Raw genomic sequence first — 21819 nt, 5'->3', positions numbered from 1 at the left:
GGGAAGGGGGAGGGTTAGCAGGGTATGGGTGGGGTGAGAGAAGAGCAGTACCTGGTGTAGCGTGTAGGGACTAGAGACTTCCAGGTGTAGAATCAGTAGGTGGACTTTGGGGCGGGGGGAGATTGCAAAAGGGGAGGAGAGGAGAAGGGAAGTGGAAATAACAGGCAGGCACTTTGGCAAAAGGCGGCACACAAAGAGGGTGAGGGAATGTGAAAAGGGAGGAAGTGATAGGATATAGGGGTGGTGGGGGGAGGGGGGGACTATATATTACCATATCTTGAGACTGGGATAATTTCATGGCTGAAGAAAATGTTCTAAAGGCAACTCCCATTTACGCAGTTCAGAAAAGCTGATGTTGGAGGGGAGGATCCAGATAGCCTGGGCTTTGAAATTGAGCGTGTTATGTTCAGTTGCATGTTGTGCCACAGGGTGATCAACATTGCTCGTGGTGGCTGTTCATGTTTCTGGATGGCTAGATGGTGATATTCATACCAACACAAAAAGCTGTGCAATGGTTGCAGCAGAGCTCGTATACAACGTGGCTGCTTTCACATGTGCCCTGGCCTTTGATGGGCTAAGACAAGACTGCGAGAGGACTGGAATGGAAAGAGCTGGTGGCTGGCTCCGCATAAAGATTCCTCCTATACAGCCTTGCCATCTGGGAACAGTGTATCTAAAGTGACAAGAACTCCTGTTCCCAAAATGCTGAAGATCTCGCCAAGGCCTTCACGGTCAGGCACTATTGCCTGGACCTAATCTGCAAACATATTTCCCATGTCATTTCCCCACACACCCTCAACCCTCCCGCCAGGCCCAAGAGCCAGCTAGACAACAGCACCCCCCAATACCACCATGGATTGGAATAACTGAACCACATGTTATGTTAGGGCTTTGATTATCTACCATCATGCCCTAAAATGTACCACAGACCCTTCCCACCCCTTCTAACGTGGTGCTCAATTGCCCACCCAACCTCCACAACATCCTAGTCCATCAGTATGGCACTCATAATCATAACCTCGTGCCATATGGATCATGTCCCTGTGGAAGGCCGAGGTGCAAGACCTGCCCAGCACTTCCTAGTCCAGTCCTGTCAGTCTTATCTTATGCCATTAAGGGCTGAGCCACCTAGGAAAGCAGCCATGTTGTATACCAGCACTACTGTAACCATTGCATGGCTTTTTATATGGGTATGACTAACAACGAGCTGTCCACCATGATGAACGGCCACTATGGCCCCACCCCACCCCACCCCACAACTCCACCTCCATACACTGCGCCTGGGGGTCTCAAGTCCATGCATACCATGCCAGACAGTCCTCTTCTCTGCCCCCAATTGTACCCTGCTATCCCTCCCCGCTCCCCCTTTCCCCTTCCGTACCCAACTGCAGACTGTTATTCACATGACAGTCGCATTCCAGTTGAAGTTACTGATTATAGCAGTCGTGTGCATGTGAAGTGTGCTTGCTTGTGTGAATGTGTGTGTTTTCTTTGCTGAAGGAGGCTTTGGTCGAAACCATTAAGGTGTTCCAGGTTAAGTTATTCATAATTGTAATCGCAAAGTATTCAGTTGAATTTACAGCCTTTAGATTTGTGTGATTTATCATGTAACCGAAATTTAGCAGATTCACTTTAGTACCCATGTGGATGACTTGATTTACGTCAATATCCCCTTTGATACCACTCATTACTCCATGAGAATAAATAGCTAGTTGTGTATCATGAGAACATTATTTTCAGAATCTGTTTTCTTTTAGGTATTTCATAATGTTTCAACACAGTGTATGTGTCAAAATCCTACTGCAAATCAATATTAATATATGGGTCTGTCATTCAGCAGAGTTCCTATTTCCTTTATTGGGTACTGATGTGGCGTGTGCACCTTTCCATTCTTCAGGTACAGGTCTTCAAGTGAGCAAGCAGTAGTATTATGCTTGATACGTATGAAGGTATTGTATTAGTATACTCTGAAAGGGACTTGTCTGGTACACCATCTGGACCAGAGGCCTTGCCTTTAATACCGATTTTAGCTGCTTCACTACACCAAGGATATCTGTTTCTAAGTTACTCATGTTGGCAAATTCAAATAGTGGTGAATAAATATTGGAAAACCCTATTTGGTGACTCCACTTTAGTGGTGCTGTCATCAGTTCATCACCACTGTTATCACGCAGTGGATTTATTAATTACATCTTGCCATTGGTTTACTTTACAAATGATCATACTCTCTTTGAGTTTCTTGCCAGATTTTGAGGCAAAGTTTCATTGTGGAAACTATTAAAAACATCTTCCAATGAAGTTCGCACTAAATTCCGAATTTCAGTAAAACTTCACCAATCTTGGGGGTTTTGCATTCTTGTAAATTTAGCATGCTGTTTTCATTGCTTCTGTAGCCGTGTTCTGATCTGTTTTGTGTACCATGGACAGTCAGTACCATCCCTTATAAATTTATTTGGTTTACATATCGCAATTACTGTCGATTCTGTTTCTTTGAATTTAAACCTAGGTCTGAGCTTACATAGTCAGCGAATGAGTGGAGACTGTCTTAGGGATCCAGTTACCATTTTATGCCCACCACTGGTACTGAGTCTTGCCCAAACTGTCTTGCAAGCAGATTCAGTTTCTGTCTCTGAAGATTTGCAACAAACACACCACCTCCATTTGCCACTAGCCCATCCTTTCAGTATACACTTAAATTTCCCCAAAAACTTATTGCTATCAATTTCAGGTTTCAGTCAGTTTTCTGTATCTAGTATAATGAGAGGACTGCTTTTCAGGAGTGTTTCAAATGTTGTTACAAATGCTGCAGCATTTAACTACAAGGATTTTAATATTCTTGCATGTAGAGGACATCCTTTTGGATCTTACATGTATACTTGTGGGTCTCCTACAGTCGTCATTACATGGACTGGACAGTGTGTTGCGTAATCAAAAAAAATCTTAGTGTGCACTTCACACACAGTCATCCACCTGGGTAGCAGCATCTGATGTGTAGTGCAGCCTGGCTTGTCATGGAACATACAAAGTCTCTGGTTCAGTCCTTTCACTAGACTCAGAACCAAAGGGCCACAATCGGTTCTGGGGAAAATTCTGTAAATTGTGAGTTTTGTTGAAACTCTATGCACAAGGCTGGTCTTCCCAATATTAGTTGCCTGTTGCTGGAAGGATCAAAGTTCTGGACCCAGATCACAGGTATTGTTTGTTGCAACACGCTTAACAATCTGCAGTTGGTTGCATCTTGTTCCCTCTGTGGGTGCTGGAATAGCCTCTACAAAATGTTGAATGAGGCCTCCAGGCATACACACTGAGTGCACCTGGTGTCCTTTCCTTTTCCTTGCTGCCTTTTCCCTAAGGAGTACCATTGCTTGCCACTATACATTTGATCCAGTGATGCTTAATATATCCCTACCCATTTGCTTTTGCCTCCCCTTGACACAGGACAAAGCAGGTTTCCCTGTGAAGTGAGTCCCACTGTCACAGTTTCACTGAAAGACAGCACCTAAAACCAGTTGATTAGGGGGATCGGTATAACACCCTGAGTCCTCCCTGGTCCCTCTCTGTCCTGTAGAGAATGCCTAGATATACCATTGACACCCCCACTCACAGTCAGGTGGAAGAATAATGCACAGTCAAGTGGACGAGTAATGGCAAATCCCGTACTCTTTGCAGAAAAAGCAGGATCCACAGAAGAGAATAATACTGGATGTATCTTTGGTATCACAGGTATGTGACTCTCCGAAGATCTTTCAGCACACTGATTCACAGCAGCTGCTAATCATTTGATAGTATCCAGGACAATTTCCAGCTACTTACGAACATCAACCAACTCATTTTGTGTTCAAGAACAGTATTCACTGTGGGGATGCATGGGAGGGGGGGCTGGTGAAGTGTATCAGTTGAGCTAAAAATTACTAATTCCGTATAAGAATTGAACCAAGTACAGAAAGCAATATTTCTTTTAAGGCACCAGAAAAAAGGTACTTAGTTTTCTAAAGCTTTTTGAGGTTCATTAGTCTTTAAAAAATTGAAAATAGCGTTAATTTACTGTAAATGTAGATAATGAGTATTACTCTAGAAGGAAAAACTACACGTAACACAATATGTTAGTTACAGTAACTAAATCACAGATGCTGATTTGCTACGAATTAGATTGTGCCCAGGATAATAGCAACTTTCAAAAATTCTAAAAAATATATGTTTATTTGAATTCATATACACTAAAATTCGAGTTGGTGTATTCTGTGTCAGTAACTGTGAATCACAAATGCTGTTTTTGCTATGAAATCCACAGCACTCATACTGGTAACTTAGGAAACTTATCAAAAATGTTGTTTTGTAAGCATCTGAAAATTCTTAAAGGTAACCTATTTCTCACACAATTATACAATGAAATTAATTAATGATTCTTCTGAACAAGGATAGTTTACTGTTCTCAAAAATGTAAAACAGCACAAATAAGTTTAAGCCTACAATTGATGACAACAGTATGGCTTTATTGCACCACTCATAAATGTTCAAAATTTCGCAATATATCACAACACAAATGAGTATTGATACAATCAGTGGTGGATTATGTAGAAGCGACACGAATAGTGAAATACGTGAAGCTAGACCTACACATCGGTACATTGTCTGGCACATGCAGTCTCACACAAAGGAAAATTCTGGAGTCGGCTTTTACATATAAATAAATATGCAAATTGCACAGATTTTTCACTTAGCTGATTCTGTGGCAACTTCTGCACTGGGATCAGTTACTCTCTGTCAAAATCATGAAAATGTGCAGCATCAGCGAAGCACGTCTTCTGCCTGAATCAGCTAACTGTGCAAATACTACATGCAGGCTGGCTGGCACATTGCAATAACAATCATGTGAAGAGGATAGATTGCTGCGCAAAAAATTGAGTGGTGTTGGATGGTATACAGGGACACTGAAAAAAGCCTGCTATATATTGTTTCAGTTATCGGACTAAGTCTTAGTCCTTCATCAGATGTACACAAAACAAAACACACACACACACACACACACACACACACACACACACACACACACACACATGTGGCTGCTGTCCTCTCTCGGCACTATGGCCCATCTGCAGTAATGCCTTAGCACTTGGAGAACAGCTTTTCCAGTTTGCCTTTGAGCGACTCAGTGCCTCATCTATGTGTTGAGTAATAGTCTGTCAGTTTCATTGATTGGTGACTCCATGGCGTGTTGTGTGCACCACGACCAAATAGTGGATAGAATTGGAAGGAAAATCAGCATTGGCCGTATTTTGTTGTAAGCAAAATCGATTTTCGCTCACTTAGTGACCATCCTCAGTGCTGTAATATACAATTAAAATTGGTAAGCATCGGTATCAAGCTATAACCACAAGCTTAGAGTGATCATATAAACTGCTCAGTTTATATGATCACTCTAAGCTTGTGGTTATAGCTTGATACCAATGTCTACCAATTTTAATTGTATATTACAGCACTGAGGATGGTCACTAAGTGACCGAAAATCGATTTTGCTGACAATAAAACAACAAAATACAGCCAATGCTGATTTTCCTTCCAATTCTGTCCATTTCAGTTAACCATCTTCAGTTGAAAGTTTGTGCAAGTACAATGGATACCAATTAAGAGAAAGTAGAAATGCTGCCCGTTTATGGAGAAAATATGAAGCAGAACAGTGGTTACAATAATGTATTCTTATCTGCAGTACAGGTAGGAGTAGTATAGTGCTGTAGTACTTTTAAACAGTGTGTTGTGTCCAGTAAGGGCAGTCCTGGACTAGAAATTTCATAATTATTATGTTTTTGTATTTTAGGTCAAAGGTTTGCCCACTGCTACTCGAGCAGGGAAACTCTGCAGAGAGCGATATCCTAACAAATACACACCTTTTTTGTCTTCTTGTGACACTGTTGATCGTGACACGTCCGTTGGATCGGCGCATTAAGTCTGGCAGGCCCCTCGATGCAATTAAAGAGTCAAGTAGGCTTTACATAATCACTGGGTTTAACCCACACTGTTCCCCACAGATACGCACTTGACACTTCATCAATGGTTGGAGGAAGGTAACAGCAGACCACCTCCACTGGGACCTCACTTGGAATTCCTCACAGGATTCCTACATCTGCTCCTCAACACTCGTTCCCTGAACATGGGTCTCTTATGTTGTGTTATGTATGTTAACATTAATCCAATGCTTGCTTACCTCTGCGAGCTCAGCTGAAGAGGTGTCTTATAGAGAATATACTCTTGGAATGTACTTCGTAGGGTTGCCTGTGAGAAAAATATGGGATTTCTATGTCAACACCACACTGTTTGACTCTCCTTGTTAACTGTAATGGCAAAATCAAGCCTAAGTTGATGGTTGGTATTTGCGTAGTAAATAAGTTTTCACCTTTTCCTGTAAGTACTGAAGGTTCTGTGAAATTAGGTGACTGTGTTTTTACTTTGAGCTATGTGCCATGTCAAAGCTTTGGTGGACGTAAATTTTATAAGATTACAATTACTGACCATATTTTCAACTGAATTGGTGGCATTCCAGGAAGATCTTCAGGCAAAATTGACTTCATAATCAGTGTCCACTACTGAATGTATAGATTTATATTCAGTAACTGGACCTGGTTATCATATCCTGAATTTGGCTGTTTAAGACATACACAGCATCATTTTAGGTGGAAGAGTGGCTCTTTCACAGTACCATTCAGGACTTCGATAATTTTTGGCAAAATCTGGATAAATTTGGTTGATTGGTTCTGGAAACATTCAACATTTTTACAAAATTACTCTAAAAGTTTCACAACAGGGGTATGCAAGATGGTGCCCAGCAGATGATAAGTCGTGAGGACATTCCGAAGCTGGCTGCAATACAGCCTGTCAAAATATTACAGCATTTGGATGATGGCACCCTGCTGAATACATGTCATTTCAATGAGGAGGATTTCTGGTCAACAGAGTACTGGATTACCAACAAAAAAATCAAATACTGGTAAGTCAGAAGCGGTTCTAAAGACAAACTGGAACACGAGTAAACTACTGCAAACAGCAGTTGGAGCCAAGACTGACACAAGCCAGTACTAACCCCAGCTGCAAAATTTTGCATGCAAAATATCTCTGTAGATGACAGAGATTGAAAGAATTATGATAAGCTGAAAAAAAATTATTGAGATAGTTAAGGATGACAAAAATTTAATTATAAGGGGCATTGGAATTCAATAGACAAAAAAACGAGAAGAAAGAAAAATAATAAGAGAATATGGACTGAGGGAAAGGAAGCTGCCTGATAGAAAATTGCATGCAGCATAATTTATTCATTGTTAACCTCCATCTAAGAATTGTGAAAAACAGTGTATTCGTGGAAAAAGCCTAGGAACAGTGGAAGGATTCACATTGATTTTGTAATGGTGAGCCAGAGATTCTGAGACCTTATTTTAAACTGTGACTTTTCCGTTGTTCATGAACAGCAAATTAAAACTGAAGAAAATGCAGAGAGAATAAGGCAAAAGACCATAAATCACCAAAGCTATTCTGGGTAGTACTGAAGTTTCCAGGGCACATCTGAACTTCTTTTGTTGTGGTGACGGTATTACTCTCTTTGACTTCAAAAAATGACAGAACAACTTAATGGAGCAAAATCAATAAGAAGAGACTAACCTAATATATAATTAACAAACTGAAAATAAAATTGTACGAATTGACAGTGAAATTCCACGATTAGGTGTAAAGTTAATGATCATTGTGTACAATGAGTGTCTAATTACAGCAAGGAGGTATGGACTTAGAAATTGTTTGAAATTTCTGAGGCTTATTTAGCAAGCAGTGAAGACCTGCATGATGGGAGCTGATGGTAAATGTCTGAACGGGAACCTAATGGAAAGTGAGTATACGACATAAGAAAACAAATGAGAGTAAAATGTTTTCGATGGTGCTGAGCCGCAGTCTTCCAACATTTTTTGAAAGAATAAAGTGCCATTTGACACTGTATTAGTGTATTCATCTTATGTGCTATCTATATTTGGGCTTTTATGCCATTATTGAGTACAATGCTAAAAGTTCTTAGACCATTAACACATCATAACATATTTTACAGAGTATAAGATGCTATGGACTATAATATGTACCTTAATTCTTAAGCAATTTTTAAACAAATTACATTTTTATTATTAGATTGCAAAGCCAGACTGAAAAATAAGTTATTTGTTTATAGAACTGAACTGATCTTTAAAATCCCTCAAAATCTTCATTTTCTAGTTTTGGCCATTTTGCATTCAGTCCTCTATTTGCAAATTTAGTCTTCCTTATTTTTTTTCAGTTCTTCTTCTTTACTAGCTCACCAACTGTGAAGGTTTTATTTCTGTTGGAAGGTCGAAATGCCTCTCCATATTCTTCTGCATATGCTATTACTTCCAATTTATAGCGCACATCATGTGAATACCTTTTATTTTTTTCCGTTACAAAACTAGCTACTATCAAAAATATTGTACTGTCATAAGGTAGACAGTGTTGTTCTGGGTTTGTAATGGATCGGCAGAAGGGTAACATCGTTAGCAAGCTTTTGAATGCCCACAACTTACATTTGTTGCAGTGATGCACTGCTGCTTCCAGTTAAGTCCAGTGTTGCCAGATAGAGATAGATGGGCACAGCATTGAATATATGGCCATTTTTAAGACTGGCAGGAATTTTAAATCAAACACTGGACATTTTTATATAAATTTTGAGTATAAGATGCACATGAATTTTGGAGGGTATTTTTCGAAAGAAAGTGCATCTAATAGTCCATAAAAAACTATATCTGTTAAGGTAGTCCAAAGCAGGTAAACAAAACTAACACATGCCTTGCAGATGTAACAGTCATTGGTCTAAGAACTTATAGCATTGCACTCGATAATGGCATAAAAGTCAAACTCTGGATAGTACAGAAGATAAATACAGTAATACACAGTCAAATTGTGGTTTATTCTGTCTTTAAAAAATGTATGCATGTAGGTTGGTTTGGGTTATGAAGGGACCAAACTACATGGTCATCAGTCCATTTTTCCTCAAGCAAACAAGTCTCAAAGTAAAACAGTTACCAAAAGGAGTTGGGGAAAGTAAAAGCCCATAAAACCAATGGGAAGCCACACCAAAAGACATAACAAAAGAAGCAAACCAAAGGGGAAAATGTACACTAAAAGGAAAAGTAAAGGAAGGTATTAAAATCATATATTAGGTGGTGTGGGATGGCTGATGACAAGAATAAAAAAGGAGCCACTCACTCTGCAACATACTAAAATCGACAGCTCAAAAGACAAGGTGAGATGAACACACAGGGAAAAGACGAACACCAAGGCAAGCAAAATGCAAAGAAAGAGTGACGAAGAGGTAAAATGGAGGAAGGGTGGAGGCCTGGGAGAGAAGGCCAGACGCCCAACATTAGATTGTGCGATAAAAACCCCCCGTCACAAATAAAACGTAGAACTAAACCAGCCGTGTGAATCTTTGTTGCCCAACACTGTAGGTAGGATGCTGGGAAGGTTAAAAGTCCGCCGCAGAGCGACTAAAATTGGTCAGTCCAATCAGATGTGGACAGCAGTCATTTGGGAGCCACAGCGACACCGAGGTGGGTTCTCGCAACAGAGAAGGTGAGCATGTGTTAGCCAAGTATGGCCGATGCAGAGCCAGCAGAGGACAACAGAGTACGTGTGAATGGATGACCGCCACACATTTGTTGTCTCATTGATAACATGGAGTTTATCAGGTGTACCAAGGGTGTGCCATTCAGTATCGCAGGTCGTGAAAACTTTACGGTGGAAGACTGATCAGAGATCAGTCTCTGGCAGGCTGATCTCCAGAGTTGGTTTACCGGTAGCCTGTTTGGCCAGTCTGTCAGCAAGTTCATTGCCCGGTATCCCGACATGTCCTGGGGTCCAAATGAAGGTTGCTAAATGTCCACTGTGACCGAGGGCATATACAGACTCCTGGGTACTCATTACCAAAGGATGTCGAGGGAAGCACTGGTTGAGAACTTGTAGGGTGCTACAAAGCAATGCATTTGAAAGTTCCCAGGCAGGCTTTAAACCACCAGTTTTTGTGTGTGTGTGTGTGTGTGTGTGTGCACGCACTCATGACATATGCAAATAGCTGCACGAGACTCTAGTAGTGCCAGGGAGACCTCGCAACTGCTCGTTTGTCCCTTCGTCTTTCGGAGATTGACTGGAACTAAGATTGAGGTGAGTGCAGTTCACATCAGCATTTCAGATGTGTCCATTGTGCTGTATGTCATGGGACCAATGATATTGCACGAATATTCTTATGATCATGGATTGATCCTTAAAGTGTTTGGTAACTGGGTAGTGCATTGTGGTGAATTCAAGATGCTGTAAATGAACAAACAGATGCACCCAATAGGTTCCTGTATCATTTGCAGGTGAGAGTTGGTGGCAGATTTGACAGGAAAGATGCAGCCAGTCGTGGTTTTTTGATATACCTCATAGTCTGTCATTAATGTGTGCTGCCCAGTCATCTTTTAGCACACTTTGAATGTTGTCCCTATCCTCATTCTATTATCAGGGCTCCTCTACAATTGCTGAGTGACGGTACACCCTTAGGACACATTTGTGTACCATATCCAGCAATGGGGCTTGCTTTGTGTGCCCGTAGTGTGGCTGCGAACAAATGCACAGACATCATATATTGAGCCTATACTGTGTATCCGCAGCAAGAATGTGGTACCTTACATTGCAATCATGTGACATGCCAAACTGTTAGTTTGCAGTGGCAAACAGAGTGCTATCTCTCAGGTACGTGTTCTCGATGTTGTTCGCAGTATTCAGTAATATCGTACAAACATTGCACATTTTATATTAAAAGTGGAGTGACAAATTTTCCACACTTATATCATTATGTGCTTTTCGTGGCTCAGTTAGTGAAACATTGTGAATGGCACAGGCATTAGTTTGATCCCATGTCCAGTGATAAACTTCAGGATCTCATGAAGTTTCAATGGAATAAATATAGCATATCTTTACAAGTGAATGTAGCCTTGCTTTCAGTTATGAAAGTTACATATGGTGATATTTCCTCGTATATTAACCCTTGAATGGTCACTTCAGTTTTTGTAACATCAGTGGCCGTGTGGATACTCTGTCAACCAGTCATCACATTCTTCAGAGGCACAAAAAATACTGCCTTAATATGCTTAGTGTTGGGGAAAAAAAAACTTTATTTTGCGTTTTACATACATAAACATATATTTTAATGTTTGACTTTATTTCTTCTTAATAGATTGTTTTAAAAACTAATAAAAGTATCCTACTCTTTTATTAGCAACAAATTTCTAAGACACGTAACAGTCTCACATTACACTTGGCCTACTGGTACACTTATTTCGCAGTGCGTATTATACCTACAGCACTTATTGAATCGTATTGAGGTTATATATTAGATAAAATGTTATTATGTATAGACAAATTTTAGTCATCCATTTCCTCCACCTCATTCACAGTGTTATGTGAACACTTTTCACGGATGATGGTAGAATGCTTTTTTCACACAAACATCTTACACTGACAACAACGAATTGTGGAACAACATTCTTATTTCTGCCACACACAATGCAGCAAGTCGTCTTTTTGTGTGGAGGCTCTTCTAGTTCTCAATGTTCTTCCAGTTTATAAGGTGTCAAAAATATCTTGAGGCCATTTGGAAGCAGAGGAATGTGGGAACTTGCAACTAAATGAGATTTCATAAGTTTTTGAGACAGCTGTTTCAAAATATCCTCCTTGGTTTTCTTGGGTTTTCTGCACTATTTGGGCATTGATGCCAACAATATCTAGTGTAAAGCAAACCATACTGCCATTGTCCACCTTCTAGTTCCATGAGCCACAGAGTATTTACAACATATCTGGTCAACTATCCCAACCCTCCCTTTGTCATGTAACCCATGTTAATGTGTGGTTTATTGGTTCCTTCAACAACTGTACATAGTGCTAAGCAGAATAACACTCTTTTGGGGCACATGTGACACCATTGTGATATCTTTCTGTATGCAAACAGAGAAGACCCAATATTCGTGGATTTCAGCACTAGGAATTCCGGAGGGATTTCCACTCCCCCCCCCCAATGCAAGTGATGTGTTTCTGCAACAGTGAGATTGCCAATGGATAACTAGTATAACAATTACCAATTCCTAGGGCAACAGCACTGCTTCCTGTCAGATAACTGAAGTTAAGTGCTGTTAAGCTTGTCTAGCTCTTTGATGGGTGACCGTCCAGGTCTGCTGAGCTCTATTGGCAAGTGGGATGGACTCGGCCCTTGCGAGGCCAATTGAATTACTTGACTGAAAAGTAGTGACTCTGGTCACGAAAACTGATGATGACCTGGAGAGCAGTGTGCTGACCACATCCAGTGATGCCTCTGGAATGAGAATGACATGGCAGTCGTTTGATACCATTGGGCCTTTCTTCAGACTGGAGGGTTGGCGGAGAGAGAGAGAGAGAGAGAGAGAAGAGAGAAGAGAGAAGAGAGAGAGAGAGAGAGACTGTCGGACTGACTTATCAATTCCAGTTGGGTTCATTCAGAGTTTCTGCACAATACCATATGTTTTGAAGCCTTGTAAGGACCATCTTGTTGTGTTCCACAGTGTAACTCCACTGAAGCTCGGTAGGTGGTTTGGTATCACAAATAACAAAGTATTTCCAGCCCTACTTGGCTGGTTCGTTCTGTATATATTGAACGAACAAACATCTTCCTCTAACGTCTCATCTATGGTTGCAAACTCTTCCAAACTAGAGCTTTCCTTACAATTTACAACAAATTTATCAAAATATGCCCTAATCGTTGTTAACTTATCTTCCTCATGATTTTGTGTTTTGTCACTTTGTCAACAAATCTCACACTTAGGAGGAGGAATAAGAACTGTCTATAAGACATAAGCTCTGAGAATCATCGTGCCAGTGCCATCATTATTCCAAAGTGATTCAATAGTTATTTTATTTCCACCCTTCAAAAGCCAGTCAATAGAAGGGTTCCAGTAAAAGCACAGAAGTCTTCCGTCAAAGTCTCCTTTTCACCCCCCTCTCTGGAACAGTTGTTTCACGATATCAGGTTTCCGGTATGCAAGCTGGTGTAGTCCACAAGTGAATCATTATGTCCTCATTAATAATCTTCTTGAATGCCGTCATTTCCTGTGTAATAACCATAGCAGACTTCTTTGGACCTGGAAGAATTTTTCTTATGTTTCTTGAGAGCGTTTTGGCTGTAACACTTGCCTTGGATCATATAGTTTTACCATCTTTACCAGCAATAGACCCATAAATAAAATCAAGATCATAATCTTCTTCATGACATTGGATTTGCTCTTCCTCTAGATGTGTATGTTTATTTCCCTCTAATGGAACAGCTCTATTTCTGATTAAGTTTTGTGATTGCTAAATCATTTTAGTTCTTCCTCCCAGTAGGACCAGTCAAATTCAGAATACTCCCAGTTGTTGGAATCATCGTTTAGAAGATTTTCCATTTCTTGCTCTGCCAACCCTTTATGAAACAAGCCCTCAAAGTATGAATAAAAATGAAACTCATTTGATAGTGCAAGATTTTAATCCATTAAAAGTTGGTATAAATTATTAATATAAAAAATTTTACTCACATTAGTGGCTGTGTTGTTGACTTCGTACACCAGAGTGTGAACAAAAATAAGCTGCAATTATTGCCAGTGCGCCTTCTCACTACAACTCCAGCAACAATACATGTAACTAATAGAGGTCCAGCTCGAAGATAGTCGAACAATAAGTAATAAGAATTCAGATCAAAACAGTGAACTCTGGTTGGCTCAGTCAACCAACGTGACTGCTCGAGGTTTAAACCCAGATAAGATAAGCCTTATCCACACAGTAGTGCATTAAGTTCCATACTGCTTTAATCATATTTTTAGCCAGTTACTGTAAACTGAATAATTCGCTTTCTCTTTTAGGTGAGGCGAGACATGTACTTGCTGTGGGTGAAACCGAGAAAGAGGAAGGGCTCAAAGGGAGTGGCCATTGCAAGGAATTTCACAGCTGAGAAGGCAAACAGTAAGAGGCCTACAGGTGCAAACAAATACTAGCCCAACAGTACATCATTTGGAGGCACTGTTACAAGCTGTGACAGTTTGAAAACATCACCGATAGCTTTTAGTGGAACAAAACAGTAATCGTGTTCCCAGGAGAACAGGGACAGCGGCGTGGCCTGCAGCTGCAGCACAGTCACCTGTGGCCTGCTGGCGAGTGGCAAACACGGCGACTCCAGCCCGAGTCTGGACTCTGGTGCCGATACTCGGGATTTCCGTAGCATCGAGCTCTCCGGCACTAGAGTGAGCAGTTTGAAGTCAGCTCACTGGCACTCGACTCAGTACCGAGAGATAGCAATCACATTGCCTCTGCACCATAAATGTTGTGAAGGTGTTGAAAAAGCTAAGTATGTGCAACCTTCCACAGGTCAGTGTGTTGATTAAGTTGACACTAAGCAACCAGATATCTGTTATTGAAGTCAGCTTAATGCAACACATTTTGGTGCCATCTATTGTAGCTGGAGTTTCACAGAATCACAAGCAGTGAAGACAGGCTGATCTGTGCTTCATTTCAGAGTGACGATCCAAAAGAAAAGCCAATTGTCAATGTCGTAAATGTATGACGTGGTATTTGATCCCACTCGGTGGAATTTTTGTGCACTCAATAACTGCACATATGTACTGTTGAATGAATTTCTTTTATTTTGGCCAAAGGTCACAAAACTTTTGGTCCTTAGATGAATGGCAGAAATGAAAGAAATTCATTCTACAGCTCCTATACCACTGTGTCAATCTGCGACCAGGTCACAATTTGTTGTGTGTGGTGGTGTTATAAATGCTCAATAAAAGAATGGAAAAGAACAAAATGTTGCCCTCTCTGTAAATGTTTGTTCAAAGGATGTTGAAAAGGTGAGAAAAGGATCATGTTCTTGTGGGAATTAAAATCCAAGCAAGTTGTAATATTGTCGCAGAATGTTAGACTTGTCTGGACAAATGAAACAGTGTGTTAAGAGTATAGCATTTTGGGTACTGCAACTCTCAAAGAATTCTTTGGTATTTTTCTGTTATTGTACACTGAATATCAGTTAACATTCCTCTGTGCAGTAACTATTCAAATAATTTGATGTTTATTTCTTCCTCTTGTTGTAATAGACCAATTCACTGCTCGATATACAATGATTTGTCCTTGGAATTAACATCTGTCATTATAGTGGATGTTGTTGCATTGAAGGTTGTATTCACTTCACTAAAATATAGTTTTTACTTAGCTAATTGTCTTGAAGTTGGCTCCATTGTCATCTTACAGAGGTAGAACAATGCAGCAGGTCTGCTTTGTACAAAAAACGTATGCTAGGATCTGAAAGTCTGGTGCATCACTATCTACAAAATAAAAAGAAAAAAAAAGCTGCACTTTCAATATTTGTAATTCAACTCTTCAAACATCAGAATAACATAATGTGAAGTTAATTCGCTTCCATGGGCTATTGATCTCAACTACAATGTCTCTTTGCTACTGATCGTACACATGACTGGTCTTGATTACTACACAACTTCCCACCAAGTGTTCATAGAGTAGTAGTACAAATATAACACAGAAAGCAAAGCAAAGAGATTTTCATCATTGTAAAAAATGTTGCCTTATAACTATTTAGCAAAATGTGTTAGACCTAAATTTAGAGATTTTTACATTAAGTCTCCTACATGTATTCTGAACATATAAGTTATAAACAGTGGTTTATGAAATAATGAATTTTAGTGAGTGTAGTTTTGTATCAATATTTAGATTTATGAAATGAAATTACTGATTCACAATAAGTACTAATATCCGCGTTCCCCAAGGAAGCTTATAGGCCCTCTATTGTTCCTGATCTATATTAACGGCATAGGAGACAATCTGAGTATCCATCTTGTAAAGTCATCAGATGACCTAAATGAATTGCAAAATGATTTAGATAAGGTATCTCTATGGTGCTAAAAGTGTCAATTGACCCTGAATGAAGAAACGTGTGAAGTTATTCACATGAGTATTAAAAGAAATCCCCTAAAATTTCGATTACGTGATGACTTGCACAAATCTTAAGGCTGCAAATTCAACTAGACACTTACGGATTACAGTTTCAAACAACCTAATTTGGAACGATCACATAGATAATGTTGTGGGTAGAGCAAACCAAAGACTGCAATTCATTGGCAGAACACTTAGAAGGTGCAAGAGGTCTACTAAAGAGACTGCTTACACCACGCTTGTCTGTCCTATTCCGGAGTATTGCTGTGTGGTGTGGGATCCGCATCAGGTGGGACTGATGGATGACATTGAAAAAGTACAAAGAAGGGTAGCTCATTCAGTATCATCACGAAATAGGGGAGATGGTGCCACAGACATGATACGTGAATTGGAGTGGCAATCATTAAAATAAAGGCGTTTTTTGCTGCCATGGGATCTTCTCATGAAACTCCGATTGTGGAAACATCATGTTGCCACCCACCTACATAGGGAGAAATGATCATCATGATAAGAGAAATCAGAGTTCGCACAGATAAAGTTAAGTGCTCGTTTTCCCCACACGCCATTCAAGAGTGGAATGGAACAGAGACAGCTTGAAGGTGGTACATTGAACCCTTTGCCAGGCACTTTATTGTGAATAGCAGAGTAATCACATACATGTAGATGTTAGCCAGCCATTTCGCGAATTGGCTGGAGATACCTGGCCAAAATACAATGTGATTGCACATACGCTGGGAAATACCTGGCTAAATCGAACTGCATACTGTGTGTGATAAGGCAACAATATGAGGTAGGCAGCCCTTTTCTAACATTCAGTGTTAACTGTACCGTGCACGTGGTATAGTGCATGCAGAATATAGTGGTGGGTAGATGCGCAAACAGCAGGGCACGCTTGGGGAGAGCGGTATAATGGTGGGAGCTGCGGGCAGGCGCTGGAGGGGAAGTGTCGTTCTGAACTGGACGAAAGGTGCCGACTGGACGAAAGGTGGCGAACGTTTGTCGGCCTCCTCTTCTGAACAAGCAAATGAAATCGTCCAGCGCTTTTGACGAAAATTGGTAACTGTGCATCGCCCATCATACCCTGTGCGACCTATAGCTGCTGCTTTGTGGAGATGGGCCTGCCTCTTGCGCTTTGTCTTTCTTCCTGATAAATTGGATTCATTGTGAGTACTGTTACATTTTCTGGTTTTTCTATTGCGCATCTTTCAGATGCGATAGGGGAATGTCAGTTAATTATGAAAGCTGATTTTTTATTTATTTATTTATTTATTTATTTTATTTGCTCCCACTTCGTCCATTTGTGAAGTTTTGTCGTGAAATGTGATGTACCACCACTCCATCCCCCCCTCCCCCCCTTACTTGAGGTGTACCTTGGCCATTTTAAATAGAAAATATATTTACTAAACATACTTAAAGCTTGTCTTTCATGTGTTACATTTTTTTCTGTGAATATGGATGAGAAAATAACTACATTATTTTAAGGTTCATCATAACGAGTTTAATTGAGCTGATTGTTTTCACAGTTGCCATTGTCTCTTTTTGAAAATAATTTCTTCAGATAAATAAATACAAATTAGATGCCAATACCACCTTCCTTAATACCTCGCTCACTTTATTGACATTCGTGTGCTTCCTCTACTGTAGTCCGTATAAAACACTACCAACAAACATGAGAATATACACATAAACTGAAAAGCTTTTTATTTCTTTCAAACATTGATTAAATATACTATAATAAACACGTTTTTGCAGAGGAACTGTATTAAACATTTTTTAAGACGTGGAAACACCTTGCTTTAAACACACAAACCCTGAATAGGCCCTAGTATTCATTTTATAACTGTCAAACAGATCTGAAAATGGTAGGGCCAAAAACTGAACTTTAACTGATACTAACTAATTCAACTCAACCTTACTATTCATATGAAAGACAACATTATTTGTACTGTCTTTCGAGGCTTCTCATTACGTACATTCTCAATTTCTATATTTATATGATTACTAAGGGAATCATAGTAGTGAACTTGAGGTTAGCTTCCTTTCACAGAAGATTAACCTCTCTCTGGGACGTTTGATTCAACTTGTCAGCAGGCCAGTTAACACGTTATAACAATTTTGGTACAAATTCATTTAACACGTAACATACATTTGTGAGCTTCATATTATCACGACTCTTTCTCACCTGACATGTGTGAATTAAGATTGGAATTAACCAGAAAATTTAATTTGATGTATGCCATTTCCTGACTTATGCAGTTTGAAAGTGTTCAGTCAAATCTGCTTTGCTTCTTCCTTCGGAGTTTGGCCAATCGGTCCCAGCCATTTCATGAACTGGTCGGCTAGATCCCAAAATCAGGAAAAGACCCGACATTGGCTGGCCAATTTAAAGCGACATTAGCCACTTTGTGGCTTGGCCAGCCAATTCCCGCTTTGGTCAATTTCGGGCTTTTTCCGTAAAATGTCCAGTACAAGAAATGATTGTAGCACTTTGCCCGCTTTTCAGGTTGTTGGCAATGGCACTTAGCTTGGCTTTTCGGGTCTAACTAAAAAAAATGTTTTTGTCACTTAGCTCATTATTGATTTCCACTCTGCATTTGCTGGCTAGGCAATATTGCCACTGCCTCCCATGTTCACAATATTGTGGTGCTGCTGGAAGCAACATTGCTACGCAGTGTCATTTTCAGCAGGTGTGTCTGGCAGTTATTGCCACCAGTAATGCTTGGCTACTGCTGTCACAGAATCGTCGAATGTGGCCTCACATTGCGTTATTAATCCAGCACATGTATCATTACTTTTTTGAGCTACACAGCTGTGTGTTGGAGTATCTGCTCATGATAGGCAGGGAAACACTAAGCAATATTTTCAACTACCTGGCCACACCTCTTTTGCCACATCACTACCGACACCATTACGTACCGGCGCCCAATGAAAGTCCTATCAGATTCTATACCGAATTTGCAGCTGAGTTAGCTCTTTTTCTGACTATAATCTATCATAGATCTCTCGAACAAAAAGCCACGCCCAGTAGTTGGAAGAAAGCACACGTAACACTCGTCTATAAGAAGAGTACTCAAAGTGATTAACAAAACTACCGTCCAATATATTTGATGTCGATTTGTTATAGAATCTTAGAACATATTCTGAGCTCAAACTTAATTATGTATCTTGAACAAAATGACCACCTCAGTGCCAACCAGCATGGATTCTGAAAACATCGATCACGTGAAACTCAACTCGCACTTTTCTCATGACATGCTGAAACCTTTGGATCAAGACATTCAAACAGATGTTGTACTTCTTTATTTCCGAAAAGCATTTGACTCAGCACCACACCTTTGCTTCTTGCCAAATGTACAATCATATGGGATATCAAGTGAAATTTGTGACTGGGTTGAGGAATTTTTGGCAGTGAGAACACAGCATTTTATCTAAGATGGAGAATCATCGTCAGATGTAGACATAACTTGTTCTAGAGAAGAATGCTGGGACCATTGCTGTTCATGTTGTATATTAATGACCTTGCAGACAATATTAATAGTAATCTGTGACTTTTTATTGATGATGCAGTTGGCTGTAATGAAGTACTGTCTGAAGGCAGCTGCATACATTTTCAGCCAGATCTTGACAAGATTTCAAAGTAGTGCAAAGATTGGCAACTTGCTTTAAATGTTCTGAAACGTAAAATTGTGCACTCCACGAAATGAGAAAAACCTAGTATACTGTGACTATAATATCAGTGAGTCACAGTTCGTATCGACCAACTCTTACAAATACCTGGGTATATTGCTTTTTAGGAATATGAAATGGAATGATCTCATAGGCTCTGTCGTGGGCAAAGCAGGTTTATTGGCAGAATACTTGGGAAGTGCAATCAGTGAACAAAGGAGGTTGCTTACAAATCACTTGTATGATCAATTCTAGATTATTGCTCAAATGCGTGGGACTCATACCAAACAGGACTAACAGCAGGTATTGAACATATACAGAGAAGAGCAGCATGAACGGTCAGAGGTTTGTCAGGTTACCTTCCATTAGGAACGTCGGTGCACTCAGCAACTGTGATATGACTTTCAAATGATAGAGCAAATCAATCAGTCATCCTTTTCATGCAGGTTTTATTCCGCAAATCTAGATTTCGGCTATACCTACCTATTACCAGTGCATCATTTCGTAGACTCAATGCATGTCAGTCCCCTGTTGTTTGGGCTGCTGACAGAAGCGGAGTCCTAGGGCTCAGGAGTCCTTTGGTCAGTGTGCCAATACTCAAACGCTATTGGACCCCCCAAACACTAGGCCAGTGGGGAGGCAGGGAGGATAGGTCGAGGGGAATAGACAGAGTTGCTTGGACTGTTAGCAACAAATAATTCGGACTAAATAAGGAGCATCATGACAGATAGGGATTAGTGACCACAAAGTTGTTGCAGCTAGACTGAATACCGTAACATCCAAACACGACCGAAAAATGAGCGCAAAATGCATCAAAAAACAAGATAAAAATTCGCCAGACGCCTTCCTAAGAGACAGTCTCCACTCCTTCCAATCTGACTATATAAGCGTGGACCAGAAGTGATTTAAATTCAAAGAAATAGTAATACAAATTGAATTAATAAGAGATGGTACTGATCCACCCCATGGTACATAAAACACCTCGGAACATTATAGCAGAAACAACGAAAAAAAAAACATGCCAAATTTTTTAAAAACCCAAAATCCCTAAACCTGACGAAGTTCCAAAGAACTTCGAAATTTAGTGCAAACTTGAATGCGAGATGGTTTTAATACTTTCCACAACGAAACTCCATCTCGAAATGTGGCAGAAAACCCAAAGAGATTCTGTAATAAAATGGACCACTTACAGCTGTCCTTATGATATTTATCATATGGCTACCCGTTTGGGTGCTTCACAACTCATAATCTTCAGGCCTTAACAGATGCCAAGGGGGTTAACTCCAATGGCATACATGATTCATCAGAGACCGACATCTATGAATTAGTTTTCGCAGACTGCCTGCAACAAAGATGTGTCTTCAACCATCAACTTCCAACTGACTTGAGTCAAGTCAGTCAGTTGGTAGTTGATGGCTGGAGACACAACCTCTGACTGAATCTAGTCAGTTGGTAGTTGATGGTTGGAGACGCAACATCGTTGTTACAGGTAGTCAGCCAAAACCAGTTCATAGATATTAGCTTCTGATGAATTGTGTATACTATTGGAGTTAACCCCATCAGCGTCAGTTAAGGCCCAAAGATGGTGCACTGAAGCACCGAAACAAGTAGCCATATAATAAATAACATCATAAGGACCATATGCGGCCAAGTCAAAACAATAGAAAACAAAGACAGAGGAATTAAAAAACGACTATACATCAGTCTAAATTGACATAAGAGAAGACTGCTAAAAACAGGCATGCGGAGAAAGGACTAAAAAAGGTACTATACAGAAATGGAGATCGCCATATTACTTTGTCGGATAAAAAGTAAAACGTGGTCGGCAGCCCGCACTTCATTTGCTAAAGTGGCCCATAACTCAGATGGCAAACCCAAGAAGGAGCATAAACGGTTAAAAAATGGGCATTGCATCAGGAAGTGACGGACAGTTAAAACTTGGGCGCAATGTGTACATAGTGGTGGGGTAGCGCAACTTATCAAATGATGAAGGCTAAAAATGTAGTGCCCAATAACCAGCCTAGTTAAAAACCCTCCTCCTGGCCGGAGGGCCGAGAGGAGGTCGTCCGAGCCGCTGGGAGAGGCTTAATAAGCTGGAGCTTATTCCTGTGAAGGGAGGACCATTGGTGA

At 40.2% G+C, this 21819-nt stretch overlaps 1 protein-coding gene across 1 annotated transcript in view; it reads left to right on the top strand.

The window, feature by feature from the left end:
• Positions 1 to 15296, top strand: part of LOC126210164 (uncharacterized) — a 136834-nt gene extending 121538 nt beyond the window's left edge. Inside the window, exon 8 of the mRNA XM_049939317.1 lies at positions 13944 to 15296. The gene's annotated coding sequence lies outside the window, so the exon portion shown is untranslated. The remainder of the gene's footprint in view (positions 1 to 13943) is intronic.
• Positions 15297 to 21819: the final 6523 nt, after the last annotated feature.

The sequence above is a fragment of the Schistocerca nitens genome, chromosome 10, assembly GCF_023898315.1.
Source record: "Schistocerca nitens isolate TAMUIC-IGC-003100 chromosome 10, iqSchNite1.1, whole genome shotgun sequence".
Lineage (NCBI taxonomy): Eukaryota > Metazoa > Arthropoda > Insecta > Orthoptera > Acrididae > Schistocerca > Schistocerca nitens.
The sequence above is the reverse complement of the archived record's forward strand: the minus strand, read 5'-3'. Positions and strand labels throughout refer to the sequence as shown.